At 38.3% G+C, this 21930-nt stretch overlaps 1 pseudogene; it reads right to left on the bottom strand.

Annotated features, from left to right (window-relative positions):
* Positions 1-19537, bottom strand: part of LOC142433737 (ubiquitin-like modifier-activating enzyme 1 pseudogene) — an 81798-nt pseudogene extending 62261 nt beyond the window's left edge.
* Between the last annotated feature and the right edge of the window lie 2393 nt (positions 19538-21930).

A 21930-nucleotide genomic window follows, 5' to 3' on the forward strand; every position in this document is an offset into this window, starting at 1 on the left:
ACTTGTAATCTGTATACTCATATTTCTTGACTTATTATATAGGCAAGAAGTGATGAATATTAAAAGAACATGAACCTATAACATGTATATTCAATATGATTGCTTTTAAACAATTTTTGGTAAATTAAACTGTAAAACTATTAGTATAATGAGAGAGTTACTAAAAGTAGTACAAATATAAAATATATATCAAAAATCTGCTATTTTTCTGGATTATCAGTAACCAAATAGAAAATGTCATGAAAATTATCTCATTTGCTATTACCAAACTTTTATGTATAATATTTCAGAACATGAAATTAGACCAGAAAATATAAAATACATTACCATGATTCTGGGTAAGGAGATGATATAGTAAATAAATTATATGAGAGGGTAGAAAAAAAACTGGAAAAAACCTCCACATAGAGGAGCTTTTATAGTATGTATTTTTCCAGCTAGGTCACCATCCAGCAACTTGCTCTGAGTTAGTGCACCCAGTGGCATTGCCTGGGAAGTTCTCTCAGGTCACAGTGAATGTTTTCATAAAAGCAGTTTCTCTCAATCCTCATTTTTGGTGATGGCCAATTTAAGAGAACAGCATGTGGCTGTGAAATTTTGTTTCCTGCTTAAGAAAAATACTACAGATTCTGTTGTGATTTGGGACACAGCTTACAAGGACAGCACTAAGGTAAAAAACTTAAGTGTATGATTGCTTTTCTCATTTCAAAAGAGGTAAAATATCAATTGCTGACAAATTCATTCTGTCAACTTTCCTAATGGGTGAAAATGTCAATGTGTAGTGAATTTGGAGTTCACTCCACCAGGTCAGACTATTAATCAAGCTTTCTATTTAGAGGTTCTGAAAAGACAGTGTACCAGTGTGTGACAAAAAGGCCTTATTGTGTGCAACAAAAAATGCCTGATTTGTGTGTGTGTGTGTGTGTGTGTGTGTGTGTGTGTGTGTGTGTGTGTGTGTCAGACATGGCACTGGTTTTGCCATCACGACAATGCAACTGCTCACGCAGCCTTCTCAGTGCTCCGTTTTCAGGCAAAAACAGTCTGTGTCTCTTGCCCCACACACCTTACTCATCTGACCTCACTCTGTGTGACTTCTTTTTGTTTCTTACAATGAAGAGGAACATGGAAGGACAACAGGGTGATGATGTAGAAGAAGCGAAGAAAACAAATGAGGAAGTGCTGTCAATCATCCAAACAGATGAATTTGAAAAATGTTTCCAAGATCGAATCCCAGGTTTGACAAATGTATTAAGTGTAATGGAGAGTACTTTGAAGGTTTTAAAGTTGTTTTGTTAAAAAAAATTAATTAAATGCATAACTAAAAAAATTTCTGTTTTTTGGGGGGTATCATTTATGCAAAAGGTCATTTGAGTGAGGATAGCCAAAATAAATTAGATAAATGGGAAAAAGAAATTGTCTTATAAAAATACAATTGTCCATACAGACAATATAAATTTATGTAAAAAGATATGATAGTGCTTTATTGATATTGAGATGGGTCATTGGAACATAAAAGGGGATCCAGAAAGAGGCCTAGTCAAACATGGGAAAGTTTATAAAGAAAGATTTCTTATTAGTTATTGAGGGAGGAATTGGCTGCCATTTTTCAGGGTAAAGAACATGCACACATAAACAACACACACACAAACAAGCACACAAGCGCACACTCACACACATTGCAGATTAATTAAATACCTGGGTTTGAAAAACAAAATTAAAACGTAGGGGAGAAAATATTGATTTTATACCATGGGAGTATAGGAGGACTATTAAAACAAACACTGCTAAATTGTGCATAGGGTAGTTTACACAGCAGATCTATTTTCCATTCAACAATTCGTGTGCATAATATAAAATATTTCCTACAAATAAAGAAAAGAAGAAAAACAATTACATAGTTGAGAAAACAAAATATATAAATGAGCAATTGTCAGAAGAGATAAAGGTGTTAATAAAGCATGTTAAAAAAAAGCTCTCATTTTTGCCAACCACCAGAAAATGCAAATTAAGATAATATTGAGAAGAGAGCACTTCCTTAATGATAACATAAGGAGCTCCATTGAACCTCTGCCTACAGAGAAAACTAAAGCTGATGAAAATTATTTTTATGAAGAAAATAAAATTTTCAAGGTTGCTGGAATTTTCTTTAAAGGCATACAGCAAATAAACATTTATTAAATAAATTCTACTAATGGAAAAAACTGATCAAGAATTCGTGGCAGCTTTTTGACTAAAATGTGTCCTTTCCACATTTCTATCAGGTCAGAATGATGAAAGCTTAAAAACAAATGACTCCTTCAGTCCCCAGCTCCTCATCTTTACAGGAACAGAATTTTCTTGCATAGATTTTTCCCTTCGAAGCCACTACCTAACGCCTGAACCGCCAGAACTCCTTCTATACCAAGAAAACTGTGTCTTACATGTAGCAGTGCATTGACAAGGAACTGCCAGAAATACAGGCCAGAATCAGAAGAAGTTATGAAACAAGGGATGTAATTGCTGATGGCAGATGAATCTTGGCTCAAAGCAGAGAATAACAAAAAGATGTGTTTTATTGAAATTGTAAAGGCGTCCAACTATGTGGACAATAACAAACTATAGCCTTGGGAAGAATAAGAATTCTAGAACACTTTGGTGTGTTCCTGTGGAACCTGTACATGGATCAAGAGGCAGTTGCACGAACAGAACAAGGGAATACTGCATGGTCTAAAATCAGGAAAGGTGTGTCTTAGGGTTGTATCCTGTCACCATATTTATTCAATCTGTTTGCTGAGAAAATCATCAGACAAGCTGGCTTACATGAAGAAGAATGTGACACCAGGATTAGCGGAAGGCTTTTTAGCAACCTGAGATATGTAGATGACACAACTGCTGCTTGCTGAAAGTGAGGAGGACCTGAAGCAGTTGCTGATGAGGACCGATGATTACAGCCTTAAGATCAATTAGAACTCAATAAAGAGAAGACCAAAATTCTCACAACTGGACTAGTAGGAAAAGTGATGATATATTGAGAAAATATTGAAGTTCTCAAGGATTTTGTCTAGCTTATATCCACAATCAATGCTAATGGAAGCAGAAGTTAAAGAGATCAATCAATGTATTGCATTGGGTAAATCTATTGATCAGTGCCTTTTAAAAATGCTGACAGCAAGGGCATTACTTTGAGGACTAAGGTGCACCTCACCTGAGCCATGGTATTTTCAATCACCTCATATGCATGTAAAATACATTGAATAAGGAAGACCAAAGAATTGATGGATTTGAACTATGGAGCTGACAAAGAATATTGAAAATACCATGAAATCCCAGATGAATGAACAGAATACTCTTGAAAGAAGTACAGCCAGAAAACTCCTTAGAATCAAAGATAGTGAGCCTGCATCTCAAGTACTTTGGACATATTTTCAAGAAAGACCAGTCCCTGGAATAGGACTTCATGCTTGGTAGACAGTGAAAAAGAGGAAGAATCTCAACAAGATGAATTGACACAGTGGTTGCAACCAATGGCTGAAGCATAGCAACAATTGTGAGGAGGGCGCAAGGTTGAGTGTTGTGTCATTCTTTTTGACATAGGGTCACTATGAATTTGAACAGAGTCAATGCCACCTCACAACAACATAGTCCCTCATTCTGTTAGTACTGCCTCTTGGTCTATGTATGTGAAGACAATTAGGTGTTCTGCAATTCCCCTTCTTTTCAATGTTTTTAAAAATTTGTTATGAGAATCATAATCAAATGCCGTCTCATAGTTAATAAGACACAAGTAAATGTATTTTTGTTAGTCGCTGATTTCAGTCAAGTTCTATCTAACATCATCAATATCTCTTTTTCCAAAGTTCCTCTCTGAACCATGCAGTTTTCAATGAGTCAGATCTATTAAAATATTAATATAAATAAATATTGAAAACTGGTGAAGAAATTTCTGTCATAGGAAAATCAAGAAATATTTGAGCTTGGGGAAAATTCAAGTTTAGTAAGCTGTTCAAGTATCATATGATATGCACCATAATCAAGTTTACAATAATCTCTGATGGATAGGAAAGCTGTTTGAGCCCCTTGCCAGTGGCTAGAGGAGGACTGCCAGAGACTCAATCTGACTGGACAATCTGTGGATGGATTTTGGGCTCCCACTGTTCTTCATAGCCTCTTAATATGGTTCTTGGAAATTGTACATGGCAGGTAGGCATATATTGTACCCCTTTGCTTTGGAATTGGTCTCTAAAGTTTTGTTTAATTGGTGTATATATACTTACAGTACTGGACTCAAAATATTTGTCCTTTTGTGATTGACTAACTTCACTCAGCTGGATTGTTTATAGTTCCTTCCATGTCATGCGGTGTTTCATGCTTTCATTATTCTGTTTTTTAGAGATGCATAGGATTCCATTATGCACCATAATTTCTTTATTCATTCTTTCACTGCTGGGCAGTTGGGCTGCTTTCAAGGACTGTAACTCTTTACAAGAGTAATAAATCTCATCTCTCTTATGTGGAGTAGCTAAAGGTTTCCAACTACTGACCTTGCATATTACATCCCAACTCAAATCCATGATGCTACCAGGGCACCTTTATTTCCAACAGTTGTTTCAAAATCTTTGGCCAATATCTGGACTTCCCATGGAAAGTTCTATTTATTTTTAAATTTTTCTTGTGAAGATACCATACTTTAATATTTTGTATGTTTTTGAGTTTATGTTAAAATATACATATTGAATATTATAATGTTACCAACATAAAATCAGAATATCTTTCACTATTTTGTGAGTGTGTGTGTGCTGCTTGTGTGGGTTGTTATTTGCTTTTTTAATGAGTTTTATTAACCAACTTTCTAAAGTTTGTATTCTTTGTCATTTGTGATCTCAAGGCTGTTTTAACTTTTTGCCCAGTTGTGAACACCATAATTAAAAAAATCTATTCTATGTTCATAATTTTGCTTGATAAACTAAAGAAAAATGAACAAAAATCTCACTGCCATCAGGTTGATGCTGACTTTGTGAATCTCAATCAGGTGTATAACATCAGAGCTCTGCCATGAAAACAAAAACCGTAAGGCCTGAAAGTGAGTTATCCAGCTCCTCTAGACTTGGACACAGAGACAGAAAGGAGTGAGGTTTCAATCTAAGCACTGCTTTCAATCAGGCAACATACAGTCCATTGCTAAGTTTGTTAAAACATGTGACATTGTGCTTTCTTATATGTACTTTATTGGGTGTAAAATATTGTATCCATGGATCTAAAGAAAGGAAGTGATAGCAAGTTCAGCTACAAAGAAAACAATGAAAAGCACAATAGAATTAAAGAAATTTGTGAAATTTGAACCAAGTAACTTCTTGTCTAATTTGGCTGCTGAATGTACATGGCGAAGTACCATATTATCATCAGCATTTGGGGATAGTGGGGTAAGTGATTAATGGGGATAATGTGGCGAAAGTTGTGAAATCATTGACCATAAAACAAGCCAGACCACTGAAGAGGTTGAAAAGTTTCCATTCATTTGGGTAAATCAGCAGTAGCTCCATGGTGATCGCATATCTGGGTCAGGAAACGTGGGAAGGTGAAAAGCCTCTACCGGGGTTGCATGAAACACGTTACTGGACCCAGTGCTAAGCAGCCTGAAGTATTCAAAGCTAGAGAACAGGCATACTCAGGTGTAGTGACACAGGTGCAAATAACAATGAAGCTGACAAGTTCACTGCTGAATTTGTTGAATATGTGGACGTTAAGGGTTTCTTTTTCTCCAGCACCTGTTCAACTGCAACAAAACCACACTTTTTTTGGGGGGGGTGTCTAATAGGACCTTTACTACTAAAGAGGATAAGGCATTTCCAGTCCATAAGCTTTGTAGTGTGAGAATGCTAGTGGGGATTTTAAAGGGACGCAAATGATAGTGTACCATTCCCAAAATCATTGGGATTTTAAACAATGACAAATAAGTTAATTCTATTTACTGTTTTGTGTTTTGATGTTTAATGTACGGCACTTATTGTGTTTACATGTTTGGAGGGTATTTCCACAACTAACTTTGTTTTAAAGTCCTGAGAAATGAAGTTATAAGTATAATTTTAGGGCTTCAGAAACAATTATTTGGTTTTCTATTATTTTTATGGGAAAGATGTGTACAGTTTTTAAACTTTTCAGTGTTTGAATATGAATATGGAACAAATTGAGTTCAATTACAGAGGTGTAACTGTACTTTGATAGAGGTGCCTTAAACACCTGGAGCCACCTGAAGAAAATAACGAAGAAACACAATTACCCTCTGAGTCTCTATACATGGGTTCTATGTTGGGGTACTTTTTCAGGTCGTAGCCAAACAGTTTACAGTTCTTCCTTATCTTTCCTTGGTACTTGTGCAGAGGTTAGGACAGCCAGGGAGAAACTAAGGGTGTTTTCCTGCCACGTGTCTCACTATGGGTCTGCTTGTGATTTTCTTAATTCCCTATTATATGCTGGATATATGCAAAGCCCTTGTTCTCACCTTTTCTAACTTGTTCTCATACTTTTCTAACTTCTTTCTTCTGGGGACCTTGCTTGTTCAGGTGCCGCTTGCCACAGGCTGCTGCAGCTAATCCTTGCTTTCAGCAGAAGTTGCCTTGGAAGCCACCTAAGTCCTGGGCCTCTTGAGTAGAATGAGACAAAGGGAAATCGTTTCACTTATCTGTGATGGAACCACCACCACCAATTCCTTGAGAATAATGAATGTATATGTAACTACCTCTGGCACTAGCATCCTACACCATGCGTGCTGGCTGCCATCCTCAAGGCCTATTTCAGTATAGCCATGGAAGACTGTAGACACATGTATGTTAAAAACCACGGGCTTTTGTCACCCAAATCAGCTGCTGCTTTGTTTACCATATCTCACCCCTTTGACAAACTCTCTCCCTGGTTATTGTAAGTCTTTTTACTACTTTCCTGACTACCAAGAAAATATATTTCTGACAATTTTTGCCAGATCATTAGTTAGTTTGGGTGAGGGCCAAAGCTGTGTAGTTTTCAATTACGCATTTTCGATATTGCCTAAGTTTTCTTGAATTGCTCATCTAGTAACTTAAAATAGCGAGGTCTCTGAGGAAGTCAATTAAATGCACCAGACTATATTTTTTAAAAAATAACAGATTATTATGAAAGATGCGAGTACAGACCCTATGATTTGGCCCAGTTATTGTCTATGACACTCAAAAAATGTTTAGAAACCTTTTCTAATTAATCCTATTTTCTTGTTCAGTTATAATGCAATTAAGTATTCATTTGTTCTAATGGGATTTGAGATGGGAAGAATCAGAAAATAAAACTGAAATATATCTTCTTCATAACATAATATGTTCTTTTTTTCTTTTTCTATCATCTTCATTCAGGCCTATCCTCATATCATGCCCTCTTTCCTCTTTGAAAATGGCTAATTTTTTTCTCATGGCTTAGTTCATAGAATATTTTTTCTAAGCTCTGCCTTTATTGTTTCAAAAATAATTCTAGTGCTATCTATCAGGAGAAACTAGAGCTAACTTTGTTCTCTGGCTGAGTGATGACAAGTGCTAATGATACTGATGACTCAATTCTGTCATCACTTTTGTGTTTGAGCAAATACAGCTTGAGGCAGCATGATAGACCAGTGAAGAACTCAGGCAACAGAAGGACAGCACAAAAATGAGCTTGATTCTTCCTGGATCTCCAGTTATTCCCTTGCCATAAATCATCTATGGCTATTCTTTCAAGACCCATGAGCTTCATTTAAAACAACTATTTGTGGGCGTCTATGCTGTGTACTAGCACTGGCAATCCCCTCTAATCAGACCAAATCCTGAGGAAATATAGGGGTAGAAGAGATACCAGGAGGGAAACTCGGCTCCTTTCTAGACAGATAGTTTCTCACATATGTACTTGTCAATGGCTACAGCTTATTGGATTTCTTTTACAGAATAAATTGTACATCTAAATGTATTAAATCATAATTGTGAATTTGTCTCATAATTTTAGCTTAAGAAAAACACGAGTTCCAACAAGATCCTATTGCATGATATCGAGGATCATAATTATCCACAAGCCATAAAGATCACATACCCAATACATGCTTTGCTTTCTTTCAATATACATTAATTTTTCAGCATTCTCATAAATGGTATGGTTCTCTAGTGGTACAGTGGGTTAAGCATTGGGCTACTAACCAAAAGGTTTTAGTGATATTCATGGGCACTAAAAAAACAAACAAGAACATATAGAAATTACTGAAATATGGGAACAGAGTATTTTAATTTTCTTAAGGAATAAATTAGCAGTTCAAGTCCAATAAGTACTCTGAAGGAGAAAGATGGGGCTATCTGCTCCTATAAAACTTACAACTTCAAAAACCCAACGTGGGTAGTTTTACTCTGTCCTGCAGGATTACTATAATTGGGAATTGACACAATGGCAGTAAGTTTGTGCTTTTGGTTTTTTATCTAAATTAAATCACCACTTCTCTTTTACCATGTCAGACAAGGAAGCCTCAAACTGGGCCTTTTAAAAACCTTTTTAATAGCGCTTAATCTACACATCATAGAATTCAATAGGTCAATCATATCAAGAAGAATTTAAAATTATCACCACAATCAACTTTAGAATATCCCCTCCCCAAGGATAAATAACCTTTAAAATTAGTTGTGTAATAATAATTTGTAAATTATCGAGGGTTCATGAGGGATGGGGAGCGAGGAAGGAGGCAGAAAAATGAGGACCTGATGCCAGGGGCTTAAGTGGTGAGCAAATGTTTTGAGAATGATGAGGGCAATTAATGTACAAATGTGCTTTACACGATTGATGTATGTATGGCTTGTGATAAGAGTTGTCCTAATAAAATGATTTAAAATATCTAAAGGAGGGAGCAGGGAGGGAGAGGTAAAAATTAGGAGATAATACCAAGAGCTCAAGTGGTAATAAAATGTTTTGAGAATGATGATGGCAACACATATACAAATGTGCTTGACACAATGGTTGTATGTATGGATTGTGATAAGAGTTGTAACAGCCCCCAATAAAATGATTTTAAATAAATAAAACAAAAAAATGAGTTGTGTAATCACAATCAGTTCTAGTAAAATTGGCTTCCTTAAAAATAAGCAAGGTAATGAAATACATATATTGTCACCTGCCCTTCAGCAGCTCTGAGAGCAAAGTCTGAAGGACATTCTTTTCTTGCTATTTGAAATAATTTTAGAAACTAAAATCTTTAGTACATAGATGATATATAGATGCTTCGGGTAGTAAGGTTGTGCCAAGAAGACATCTTCAAATGGATCTTCAAATTTCTTTCAAAATGTTCCGCAGTCTTGAATATTTGACTAGCATTCCATATTTGTCCCCCAAGCAAGACTAGGTTCAAATTTTATCTTGTATGTGAAAGCTTCAACTGATCCAGGCCACAAATTTTTGCTTTTTCTACATTTTTCTGATGAGTGCTACCAAGAGGGAATCTCCCCAGACTGTGGTCATTTTCCCCATTTCTACCATGTGTGCATGTCTTCTTTTTAAATTATATTAGGAGCGGAATTCTCCCCCCCCCCGCCACCAGTTCTATTATATCCCACATAGAATTTATAAATTATTAGGCAAATTATAGGGATTCAAAAGAAAAAAAAAGCTCCAAGTTTATTTACTAAATTTATTCTTGCAGCTGAGATAACCCAGCTTTGAAACCTGAATGTAAACACGTCCCCTAAGTATCTCATGTGCTATAGCAGAGGGAGTTAGGGGGAAATATATAAAAGTGGTCATAATTAACCATAGTAGTTATTCTCCATCTTGGTTGGAAGCAGGTAGGGAACTTTAAAAAGTATTGATGACTTGATCCCAACTCCAGAGATTCTGAATTAATTTATCTTGGGAAAATTTTAGCACTGAAAAAATTTAAGTATTTAAGGGATTTGATTGTGAAATCAAAGTTAAAAATCACCAGTCTACTGTAGCATAGGCGTGCTGAGGCCCATATTTGGGCTTGAATAGCTATAGTTTGTGTAATTGGAGTTGTTCTCCCCAACCAAAACTCTAGGGGAAATATTCTTTCTAGGTATTTGATAAAAATAACACACAATATAATGAGATTATGAATGGCCAAAACTTTCTTGAAAATAAAGATTTATAATCACCTAAAATTTTACAAATGGGGTTTCGTACTATGCAATATAATAAATTTTCAAGAGTAACTTTTGTACATTACAAATTCCTAATTAAGCATAATAAGTATTATGCCAATAACTATATTATTTATGAAGTAATTATATAATGTTTTATCAATAGTTTTTTTAAAACCATAAGACCCTAGCCTTGTTAGTTATGACAAAAATTACTCTGCTAAGTGTGATACTGATTTGCTTTCACAATCCAGGTTGCTTTTAGCCATCTATCCAAACTGAAGCTGAACATGACAGTATATTTTCCCCATTTCCCTGCTACTCTGTTGTTACCCAAACCAAACTAAATCAACTGTCATAAAGTCAATTCTGACTAATAGCAACCAAAGTAGAACCAGCCACTAGGGTTTCCAGGATAAACCTTTACTGAAAGAAAAAGCCTCATCTTTCGGCACCTGACCAGTGTGTGATTTAAAAGGTTACCTTGTGGGTAGCAGTTCTGCATGCAACCACCTATACCACCGGGCTCCTTTCTGTTGCTAGAAAGGAACTTATGCCAAATATTTTCCTTTGAGCTTGCACTTTTATTTGTGTTGATTCCTTTTATTTGGAATTTAGGACATTTTTCATTTCAAATAGATATACTTTCAACACTATCTCAGTGATCCAAAGGGTTTCCTTACAGAATCCATCTAATTTTTCAACTAATTGGAATTTGCAGTAATTTATTAAAGAATTCGACTGAAGAAATATTCATCCTTTATTTTACTCCAGTGACCACTGCCTGAAATGACTTAAAATTATGAAGATGTATGTTTAAATGTCAAAATGTTCAAAATCTTAAACACTGAATCTGGAGGACAATTTTATCAAGATTTCTTACCTTCTAGATATGGGAAAACTTATAAACCAGCTACTTCCTAGACGGAGTGTGTTACAGCAAAGAGAACAACACTCGAGCAGTACAATATAGCTCATAAATTCCAACAAATAATTTTATTTTAAAATATATTTACTTTAAAATAACTCTGCTGATCACGATGTTACCTGTTGGTCCATTTGGTAGAATACTAGTTTATGTTAATTGAGTTGTAATTTATACTGAAGGCTGCATCTTCATCAGCAACAGCTTCAAGTGCTGCTCATTTTCAGCAAGCAAGGATGTCCCCTCTGCATATTGGAGATTGGTCAAAAGCCTTCCTCCAATCCTGATGCTGCATTCTTCTTCATATAATACAACTTCTCTGATGACTTGCTCTGCATAAAGTATGAATAAGTATGGTGAAAACATCCAACCCTGAAGCACACCTTTCCTGACTTTATACCATGTTTACACCAGGCCTCTTTTCCCACAATTGCCCCTTGATATATGTAAAGACTCAGAAGGAGCATAATAAAGTATTATGGAATGTTATGATCCAAAGTTGAATGCCTTTGCACAGTCAATGAAACATAAGTAAACATCTTTCTGGTATTTTCTGCTTTCAGCCAAGATTCACCTGACATCAGCAATATCTTTTGTCCCACATCCTCTTCCGAATCTGATCTGTCTGTAAATATGCTGTTGCAACTTTTGTTGGATGATATTCAGCACAAATTTACGTGCATTTAATATTAATGATATTGTTCTATAATTTGAGCATTCTCTTGTGTCATCTTTCTTTGGTATAAATATGGACCTCTTCCAGTTAATTGGTCACATAGATTATCTTCAAAATTTCCTGGCAAAGAAAAATAATTGCTTCTAGTGCTTAAATAGCTTGTGGAAGAATTTCAATTGGTACTCCATCAATTCCTTAAGCCTTTTTTTTTTTTTTTGACAAATGCTGTGAATTCAGCATGAACTCCTTCCTTCGGCACCAGTGGTCCTTGCTTATCTGTTACTTCCTGAAATGGTGGAATATCAACTACTTCTTTTTGGTACAGTGACTGAATATTCTTCCCATATTATTTTCTTCCAAAACCATTTTATGTGGAGTTAATACAGATATCATAGCATTCCATAGTATAATCACATCAAGCAGTTTTGTACAATTGCAAATACAATCAGTTTCAAAATATTATTTGCCTACCTGACTCCTTGACATCAGCTCCCTTTTAATACCCCCTCACTACCATAGTACCACTTCCCCCTGAAACCATTATTCTTTTTTTTATTTAAATCATTTTATTGGGGACTCATACAATTCTTATAACAATCCATACATTCATCCATTGTGTCAAGCACGTATGTACATTTGTTGCCATCATCATTCCAAAACATTTGCCTTCCACTTGAGCCGTTAATATAGGCTCCTCATTTTCCCCCTTCCATTCCCCCTAACCCCTCCCTCATGAACCCTTCATAATTCATAAATTATTATTATTTTGTCATATGTTACACTGTCAAATGTCTAGCCACACCCTCTTCTCTGCTGTTCATCCCCCAGGGAGGATGCTGTACATAGATTCTTGTAATCTGTTCCATCTTTTCACCCCACATTCCCTCCACCCTGCAGGAATGGCCAATCTCACCACTGGTCCTGAAGGGGTTATCTGTCCTGGATTCCCTGTGCTTCCAGTTGCTATATGTACCAATGTATATCCTCTGGTTTAGCGAGATTTGTTAGGCAGAATTGGGATCATGATAGTGTGTGGGGGGGAATCATTTAAGAACTAGAGGAAAGTTATATGTTTCATTGTTGCTACCCTGCATCCTGACTTGCTTATCTCCTGCCCACACCCTTCAGTAAGGGGCTGTTCAGTTGCCTAACAATGGGCCTTGGGTCTCCACTCTGCACGCATCCTCATTTACAATGATATGATATTTTGTTCTTTGATGCTTGAGACATGATCCCTTTGACAGCTCATGGTCACACAGGCTGGTGTGCTTTTCCATGTGGGCTTTGATGCTTCTGAGATAGATGACCATCTGTTTATCTTCAAGCCTTTAAGACCCCAGACGTTATATCTTTTGATAGCTAGGTACCATCAACTTTCTTCACCACATTTGCTTATGCACACATTTTTCTTCAGCAATCATGTTGGGAAGATGTGCATCATGGAATGCCAATTTAATAGAACAAGGTGTTCTTGCATTGAGTAAGTTGAGTGGAGGCCCAATGTCCTTCTGCTGCCTTAATTCTAAACCTATAAATATATGCACGTAGATCTATTTCCCCTCCTTCCTATATAAATATATTTACATGTGTACATGCCAGTATTTAAACCTCTATAAAACCCTTTGTCACTAGTTCTTTGCTCTATTTTCATTTACTTTCCTCTTATCCCACTATCATGCTCAGCCTTCATTTGGGTTTCAGTAATTTCTCTTGGTTACATTACCCTTGCTAAATCACTACCAGGCCTCTCACACACTCCTTGCCACTAATTTTGGATCCCTTTTTGCTCCCCTGTCCCCTGGTTGGTCAGCACCACCTCCTTCTCCCTGCCTTTCCCTCTCCCATGTCTCCCCGGAACCACTGGTACCATTGTTTTCTCCTCCAAACTATTCATTCATTCCAGCCTATGTTATCTAGATAGATCTGTAGAGATAACAATATGCACCAAAAATCAAGTCATAGCAAGATAGGCAATGAATGAGAACACAGAGATTCCAACAAAAGAGAAAACCAATGTCCCATAAAAGAATAAATTAATTAAAAGAAAAAAATTTAAAGAAAGAAAAACCTGTAAATAGAACAAGGTGTGATTTTTATCTCTAAGCGAGTCCTTCAGTCAGGTCTGAAGTGGTGCCATGCTCTGACCCCAGAGTGTTTCCTTTGTACTCCCTCAGGAGCTCCCTGCTCAGTTCTCAAGGTTGCTTTGCCGCATGCCTTTAGTGGGTTGCCTCAGTGTCGCTGGGTCAGTCTGGGCCAGTCCCGACACTAAGTCTCCAGTGTTGTCCCCTTTAGGGCCCTGAGCCAGAAGGGATGGCATGTCTCATAGTAGGATCAGCCTTATGGTCCACTCTGTGCATTGGCTGTTCAGAACGGGAAAATCTTCCTCCTTGCCTGGTCGACCAGGATGTGCTCCACTCTCTCTTCCTTCCCCTCCATTAGCTCCAGAGTCCTCTGATCAGACAAGCCCCTCTCCCCTAGCTGCAGCTTCAGTGCCATCTCTCTAGTAAACTCTTCTTGGAGGAGGGGCAGTTGTCCACGTACCTGGTATGGAGACTGAGCCCTCAGACCCCTCCACTGTCTCCCCACTACTTGCCGGCACCCTGCATTCATCCAGCACTGACTTTAAGCCTGGTCCCTCTTTTCCTGTGGAGACACAAACAATACCCACCCCTTGGGTGAGTCAGTGTCCTATTCCCTGGCCACACATCTTCTTTTTCCCCTTTATTCCATCCCCTTCCCCCTTTTTAGTTGGCTACCACAGGTGCCCCAGGATTTAGTCTGGCCCCTGCCCCCATACCAACTGGACCTCATGCCTGGAGTATTTGTACACAGTAGCTTTTTGCCCTTTTCCACTTTTGCACTTACCTTTCTGTACTCTCTCATATATATATATATACACTTACCTCAGCGGATTCATGTTGGACTTGTCCTTTTGTGTTTGGCTTACTTCACTTAGCTTAATTTCCTCCAGTTCTTCCCATGCAGCAATATGCTTCATGTGTTCATCACTGCTTTTTAGCGAAGCATAGTACTCCATTGCATGTATTACCAGAGTTTTTTAATCCATTCATCTGTTGATGGAAATTTGGGTTGTTTCCAACTCCTTGTGATTGGGAACTGTGCCCCAATGAACATAGGAGCACAGATGTCTGGCCATGGTTTGTTTCATGCCTCTTCTGGGTATATGCCCAGTAGGGGGATTGCTGGGTCATATAGTAGCTCGATTTTAATGTTTTAGAAACCGCCAAATCGATTTCCATACTGGTTGTACATACCTACAAGTCCACCAGCAATGGATGAGAGTTCCTATCTCAACACAGCCCCTCCAACACTTGTTGTTTTCTGAATTTTTGATTTGGGCTATCTTTGAGGGTGTTAGGTGGTATCTCATAGTTGCTTGGATTTGCATTTCTCTTATGGCTAATGATCGGGAACATTTTCTCATATATTTATAGGCCATTCTGATTTCAGATGCTGTGAACTTCTCAGGTCCTTTGCCCACCTCCTCATTGGGCAATTAGTTTTTCTCTTATTGTGAGCTTGCAAAGTATTGTAGATTTTAGTAATAAGGCCTTTGTCTGATGTGTCATTGCTAAAGATGTTTTCCCAGTTGGTAGACTCTCTTATTACTCTCTTGAATTGTTTCGATGTATACAGGTGTCTTATCTTCAGTATATCCCAATTGTCTATTTGTGACTCCTCTGTATTTGTATCCTTCCTTATTTCTGATAGCCTATGTATTCCCTCTGCCAAGGTTCTCAGGTTTGTCCCAATTCCCTCATTAATGGCTCTAATTGTTTGGGGGTTTATCTCAGGTTCTGTGATCCACCTTGAGTTTATTCTTGCTCATGGAGTGAGGTAAGTGTCTTGCTTCATTTTTCTGCAGGTAGATATCCAGTTTTGCCAGCACCATTTATTGAAGATTGTAACTGCTTCCCATTTAATATTTTTGGGCCCAAATCAAAGATCAGTTGCCTGTATGCTGACGTTTTTATTTCTGGGTTTTCAGCTCTTTTCCATTGGTCTGAATATCTGTCGTTATACCATTACCACACTGTTTTGACTACTGTGGCCATATAGTATGTGCAAAAGTCAGGTAGACCAAGTCCTCCCACTTTGTCCTTCTTGTTGAGGAGTTCTCTGTTAATTCTGGGCTTCTTCCCCCTCCATATGAAGTTGGTAATCTGTTTTTCCAATTCTTTGAAGAAGGATGGTGGTATTCGTATTGTGATAGCATTGAACTTATATAGTGCCTTGGGCAGGACTGACATCTTTACTATATTGAGTCTGCCAATCCACGAGCATGGAATATTCTTCCATTTGTCGAGGTCACTCTTGATTTCTTGTAGTAGTGTTTTATAATTTTCTTCATAGAAATCTTTCATTTTTTATTGAGGTATATCCCTAGGTAGTTCAACTTGTGCTTGCCTATTGAAAGGGTATACCTATTGAAAGGGTATACCTTTTTAATCATCTCTTCTGTGATCTTGTATGAAATGTAGAGCAGGTAAAATAGACTTCTGTTCGTTGATTTTCTATCCTGCCATTCTGCCATATTCCTCTGTTGCTTCCAACACGCCACTTGTGGAGTTTAAGGGATCTTCAAACTATAAAATCATATCGTCTGCGAATAATGATAATTTCACCTATTCCTACCCAAGATGGATTCCTTTAATATCTTTTATTTGTCTTATGTTGTCAGTTAGGAGCTCCAGTATGATGTTAAATAGGAATGGGAACAAGGGGTATCCTTGTCTAGTCCTCTTTTTCAATGGAATTATTTCCATCTTTTCTCTGCTAACATGTTGCCTGTTAGTTTTTCATATATGGCTTGTATAATATTGAGGAATTTTCCTTCTATTCCTATCTTCTTGAGGGTCTTACACAGGAATGCCCGTTGGATGTTGTCAAATGCTTTTTCCGCATCTACCAGTGTTATATGGTTCTTATGATTTTTCCTGAAAATGTGGTGAATAATGCTGATGATCTTTCATAAGTTGAACCATTCCTGCGTCCCTGGTATGATTCCCACTTGGTCATGGTGAATTATTTTTAATATGCTTTTGTATTCTATTGGCCAGTGTTTTTTAAAGAATGTTTGCATCAATGTTCATTAGGGATATTTGTGTGTAGTTATCAATTATTATGGTGTCTTTGCCCACTTTAGGTATCAGAGTTATACTAGCCTCATAGAAAAAGTATGGGAATTTTCTGTCTTTTTCTAAGTTCTTGAAGAGTTTGTATAGGATTAGTGTGAGTTCTTCTCTGAATACTTGGTAGAATACTCCTGTGAAGCCATCTGGCGCCAAGGGTTTTTTTGTTGGTAATACTTTATGTTGTCTATTTCTTCCATTGCTATGGGTCTGCTTAGGTTCTTGGCATCCATCTGGGATATTCTAGGGAGGTATTGTGTTTCCAAATATTTGTCCATGCCTTCCAAATTGTTGAATTCTTTAGAGTATATACCTTCATAGTACTGTGTAATTATCCTTTTGATTTCATTAGGGTCCATTGTAATGTCCCCTGTTTCATTCCTCATCCTTGCAAATTCATTTGTTCCTTCCTTTGGTTTGTTAGGTTTGCCAGAGATATATCAATTCTTTTAATTCTTTCAAAGAACCAACTTTTAGCGGCATTAAATTTTTCCATAGACTTCTTGTTTTCCCTCTCCTGTATCTCGGCTCTGAGTTTTATTATATCTATCCCCTTGCTATTTATAAGTTTGTTATGTTGACTCTGCTCTAATTGGTGTAAGTTTTGTGTCAGTATATCAACGAGTCTCCTTTTGTGACATGTGCATTTATTGCTATCAACCTTCCTCTGATAAATGCCTTTGCTGAAACCCACAGGTTTTGATACGTGGTATTTTCATTCTTATTGGATTATAGAAACTTCCTGATTTCATCTCGGATCTGGGTCAGTAGCCACTCCTTTTGCAATAGAAAATTGTTCAATCTACAATTGTTTGGCCTTGATTTCTTCACCGTCCTTCTGTTATTTTCCAGACTTGTACTGTGATCAGAGAAAGATGTCTGTATAACCTTTATATGCTTGAGTTTACACAAGTTCAACTTCTATCCCAGCATGTCGTCAATATTCAAATATGTGCCACGTTGACTTGAAAAGAATGTGAATTAATTTGCATGTGGGTAGAAAGCTCTGAAAATATCTATCAATCCAAGTTGTCCAATTGTGCTATTTAGATCTGCAGCTTCCTTGTTGAGTTTGTTTCCGAACGAACTGTCTTTTTCAGAGAGTAGTGTATTAAAGTCACCAACTATAATTGTTGAGCCTGTAACCTCTTTTTTCATCTTTTGGACTGTTTGATTTACAAATTTCGCAGGTCTCTCATTAGGTTCATATATATTTATTATGCTCACTGGTTCTTGGTCAACTGAGTCCTAGAGCATTTTATAGTACCCCTCCTTGCCTCCTCTTATGGCCTGTATCTTGAGGTCAATTTGGTCAGATACTAAGATCGCTACCCCTGCTTCTTTTGCATTGCCATTTGCCTGGTATATTTTCCCCCAGCCTTTAATTTTCAACATGTTTTTGTCTGCAAGCTTGAGGTGAGTCTCCTGGAGGCAGCAGATCGATGGGTTATGTTTCCTGAGCCAGTCTGTTAGCCTCTGCCTTTAATGCCTGAGTTCAGGCCATTGATTTTCAGTGTTATATCCATCTGTGGACTCTGTGATGTCATCCTATAACTTTGGTGTTGGATTTTTCCTATGTACCTATCTTATCTGCTTGTTATTTTGTGTGTGGTTTGTGTTTGCCTTCTTTCCGCTATTGAGTTGATGCTATCTTGGGAGCTGTTTCTTCTTTCTCGCCCGATGGGTGAAGTTGTTCTATGTGATGGTCTCTTATTTGCCCTCGGTGTGTGGTGATCTTCTGCCCATACTGGATTGGCAAGGATCATTTCTAGGGCTGGGTTTCTTTTTATGTATTCTTTGTCCTTGTCTGGGAAGACTCTTATGTCTCCATCTACCTTAATATATTATTTGGCTGGGTGGAATATTCCTGGGTTTGTGTTGTTTTCATTCAATATTTGGAATATGTTACTCCATTCCTTCCTCTTCTTCATCATTTCAGCTGGTAGGTCTGAACATACCCTTATTGGGGTACCTTTATACATGACTGTTTGCTTTGCCCTAGCTGCTTTTATGATCTTCTCCTTTTCCTCAAAGTTGGATAATTTGACAATTATGTGTCTTGGTGACTTCTTGAGATTTAGTCTGGCTGATGTTATTTTAGCCTTGTGAATGGTTGCCTGATTTTCATTTACTAAGCTGGGTAAATTTTCCTCTAAGAATTTCCTCGCGATTTTCACTGTTGACGTCTTTGTTCTGTCTTGTTCTGGTAATCTAATTATTCGAATATTGTTTCTTTTCATAGCATCAGACATGATTCTCACGTTTTCTTCAGCTCTTTGATTGTCTTACTTGACTACTTTTCCCATTTGTTGAGGTCTGCTTAGTTATCCTATAGGTCACTGGTGCGATTATCTGACTTCTCAAGTCTGTTGACAAGGTCTGTCAATTTATCACTGGATTTTGTTACTTAATCCTTTAACTCCTGTATTTACCTTTGGTGCATTGCCTTTATCTCCATTATCACTTCATCTTTTTTCTGCATTGCTTCTTTCATATCCTTTATGTCTCCAGAATACATTGTGAAATATTTTTGTGGCAGGTCAATATCTACTTCTTCTATGTTCATTGTTAGGTTTATGACTTCTTCTGGAAATCCCTTATGTTTCTCCAGTTTATTCATTAAAGCTGTTAGAAGTGCTTGCTGTTTACGAGTTGTTTTAGAGGAACCTGGAGCCATCTTTCTGAGTCGAAGGGCCCTGGGCTCTCTCTTGAGTGATTTCTATGACTGCTTCTACGAACTACCTGCCAGTAGCTGTATGGAGCAGTCTGGCTATTGCTATATCTTCCTGTGATTTCACTCGTATCTTAGCCATCCTATATTCCATTATTGGGAATGTGATTTGGATATTCCTCTTATGCAACGCTGGTCAGGTTGTTGTGGTCCCTCTAGGGTGTCACTTCCCTGGCAGATCGCTAAGTAGGCTTCACAGTTCTTGGAACACACACCTCGGCTGGCCTGTGGTGTTTTCCTCTGTAACTGGAGTTCTGAGGAGAGCCGGTGGGTGTGTCCTCCTTGGCGTAGGCCTCTGGCAAGGGAATTGCCATAGACAGAGAGATCACCTTCGAGATTGGGTGGATGTTCCCGCAGTAGCATGGAACACCACCAGTGGTAGTCAGTCATTTCCTCCAGTCACTTGTAGAGTCTCAGGGTTTAGGCTGGAGATGCTCACACTGTTTCAGGGGAGAACACCCTGCTGCTTGGTGTGTGGGAAAGGACCGGCGTGATTTCCCAAACTGCTTGCAAAGCCAATGAATCCGGGTGAGAGCTCCCTAGTTGGGCCTTCAGAGTTGCGCTACGGGGAGGGGAGTGGCCTGGATGTCGCTATTGGCTTGTGACAGGAAAGAGAGTGAAAGGAGAGGAAAGACAGAGAAAGAAGAAAACAAAGACTGGAGCAACAATACCAAGCAAACTAACACCAACTCACACACATACAACTAAAATGCACAGAGTGAACAAAAGTGAATACAGTCAAACCAAAAGGGAAAGAAAGAAAAGAAAACTCAAAATAGAACTGAATCTGCTGAGGCTGTGGTGGGAAAGAGAGAAGAGACCGGAGAAGAGGAGAAAAGACAAAATAGTGAAAAAGAGAAGAACACAAATAAAGAAGAAAAAAGAAAGTGAAGGAGAGAGAGTTTTAAAAAATTGATAGAGATAGCTGACTCTGTATTGTGCTGTGTGTAGCACTGACTCATGCTGTGTGTAGCACTGTCTTCGGTGGCAGGTTGGCCACTGGGTGGACAGAGTTGCCCTAAGGCAGTGGGTAGGATTCTGGGAACCAGCAGTGGCATGTGAAAGGATAAAGAGAAAGAAGAGAGAATCATACAAGCAGAGAGAGAAGCAAAGAGAACAAAGACAGAGAAAAGAAGGAAAGAAAAAGAGAGAAAGCAAGAAAGGGATGAAAAAACTGTGTTCACTGATTGGCTGTGATGGTAGAGAGGGAAGATAGAGAGAGAAGGAGGAAATGAAGAATAAAGAGGTAGTTGATCCCTGATTACTTAAATGTAGGGGTAGGCAGAGTGTAGGGATCTGGGAACCAGCTGTGGCATGTGAAAGGAATGAGATGGAGAAGAGAGAGTCATATAAGCAGAGAGAGAAGTGGAGAGAACAAAGACAGAAAGAGGAAAGAAAGAACAAGAGAATAAAGAGATATAAGGTGGGGGGTAAATCCAACTGTGTTCCCTAAGATTGTCTGTAATGGTAAAGAGGGAGGAGAGAGAGAAGGAGAAAATAAAGAATAAAGACATAGCGGATCCCTGATTGCTTGAATGTGGGGCTAGAGGGGTTTAGACCCTGAACCACAATGGCAGGTTGGTGTGCCCTTTTAATGCAGAAACCCAGTGATGCTGGGAAGAATTGCCCTAGTTGACGAGATTGCCTTAGAGGTCCAACAGAGTTTTCCTCAGCCACGCAGCATGGTGTAGATGTTTGTCCTAGCTGCCTTGTGTGGTGTACAGCACTCCCAGGGAGGGCAGACTGGAGTTCCTCCTGCTATTTGGGTTGATTTGCCCTAAGCGGAGGGTAGTGATCTGGAAGCCAGTAGTGGCATATGATAGGAGAGAGTGGGAGAGAAGAGGAGAAAGAGGGAAAAAGAAGGAAGAGAGAAAAAAAACCCAACACAAACCTGAGCTCGTTGAGCCTGACTGTGGTGGGAAAGATAGAAGGGCTAGTGAATAGATAGAGAAGAAATAGAGAAGTAGGTAAGGATATTACTGAGACTTGATCACCTGTCCATGAGGCTGGAGGGGTTCCAACTCTTCCTCAAAGTTGTGGGGTGGTGCACCCGTTTGATGTAAGGTTTCACAGATGCTGTCCGGGATTACTTCAAAGGCAAAATTACCCCCATGGCCTGGCATCAGTTGAGTGCTAGAGTTCCCTGGTATACCTGCCTTGTGCTATATGTAACACTGCAGCAGGTGCAGGGGTTGGGTGTTCCCACAGCCCTGTCTAGGGCCCCAAGAGAGGCAGGGTCTCCCAAGCTATGTGTAGAATCACTGAAAGAGAAGCTGGGCTTATTGTCCTATCTAGATTGCTGATGCTACTAGCTCAGAGGTTTTTATTTTTATTTTTTT

The sequence above is a fragment of the Tenrec ecaudatus genome, chromosome X, assembly GCF_050624435.1.
Source record: "Tenrec ecaudatus isolate mTenEca1 chromosome X, mTenEca1.hap1, whole genome shotgun sequence".
Taxonomy (NCBI): Eukaryota; Metazoa; Chordata; class Mammalia; order Afrosoricida; family Tenrecidae; genus Tenrec; species Tenrec ecaudatus.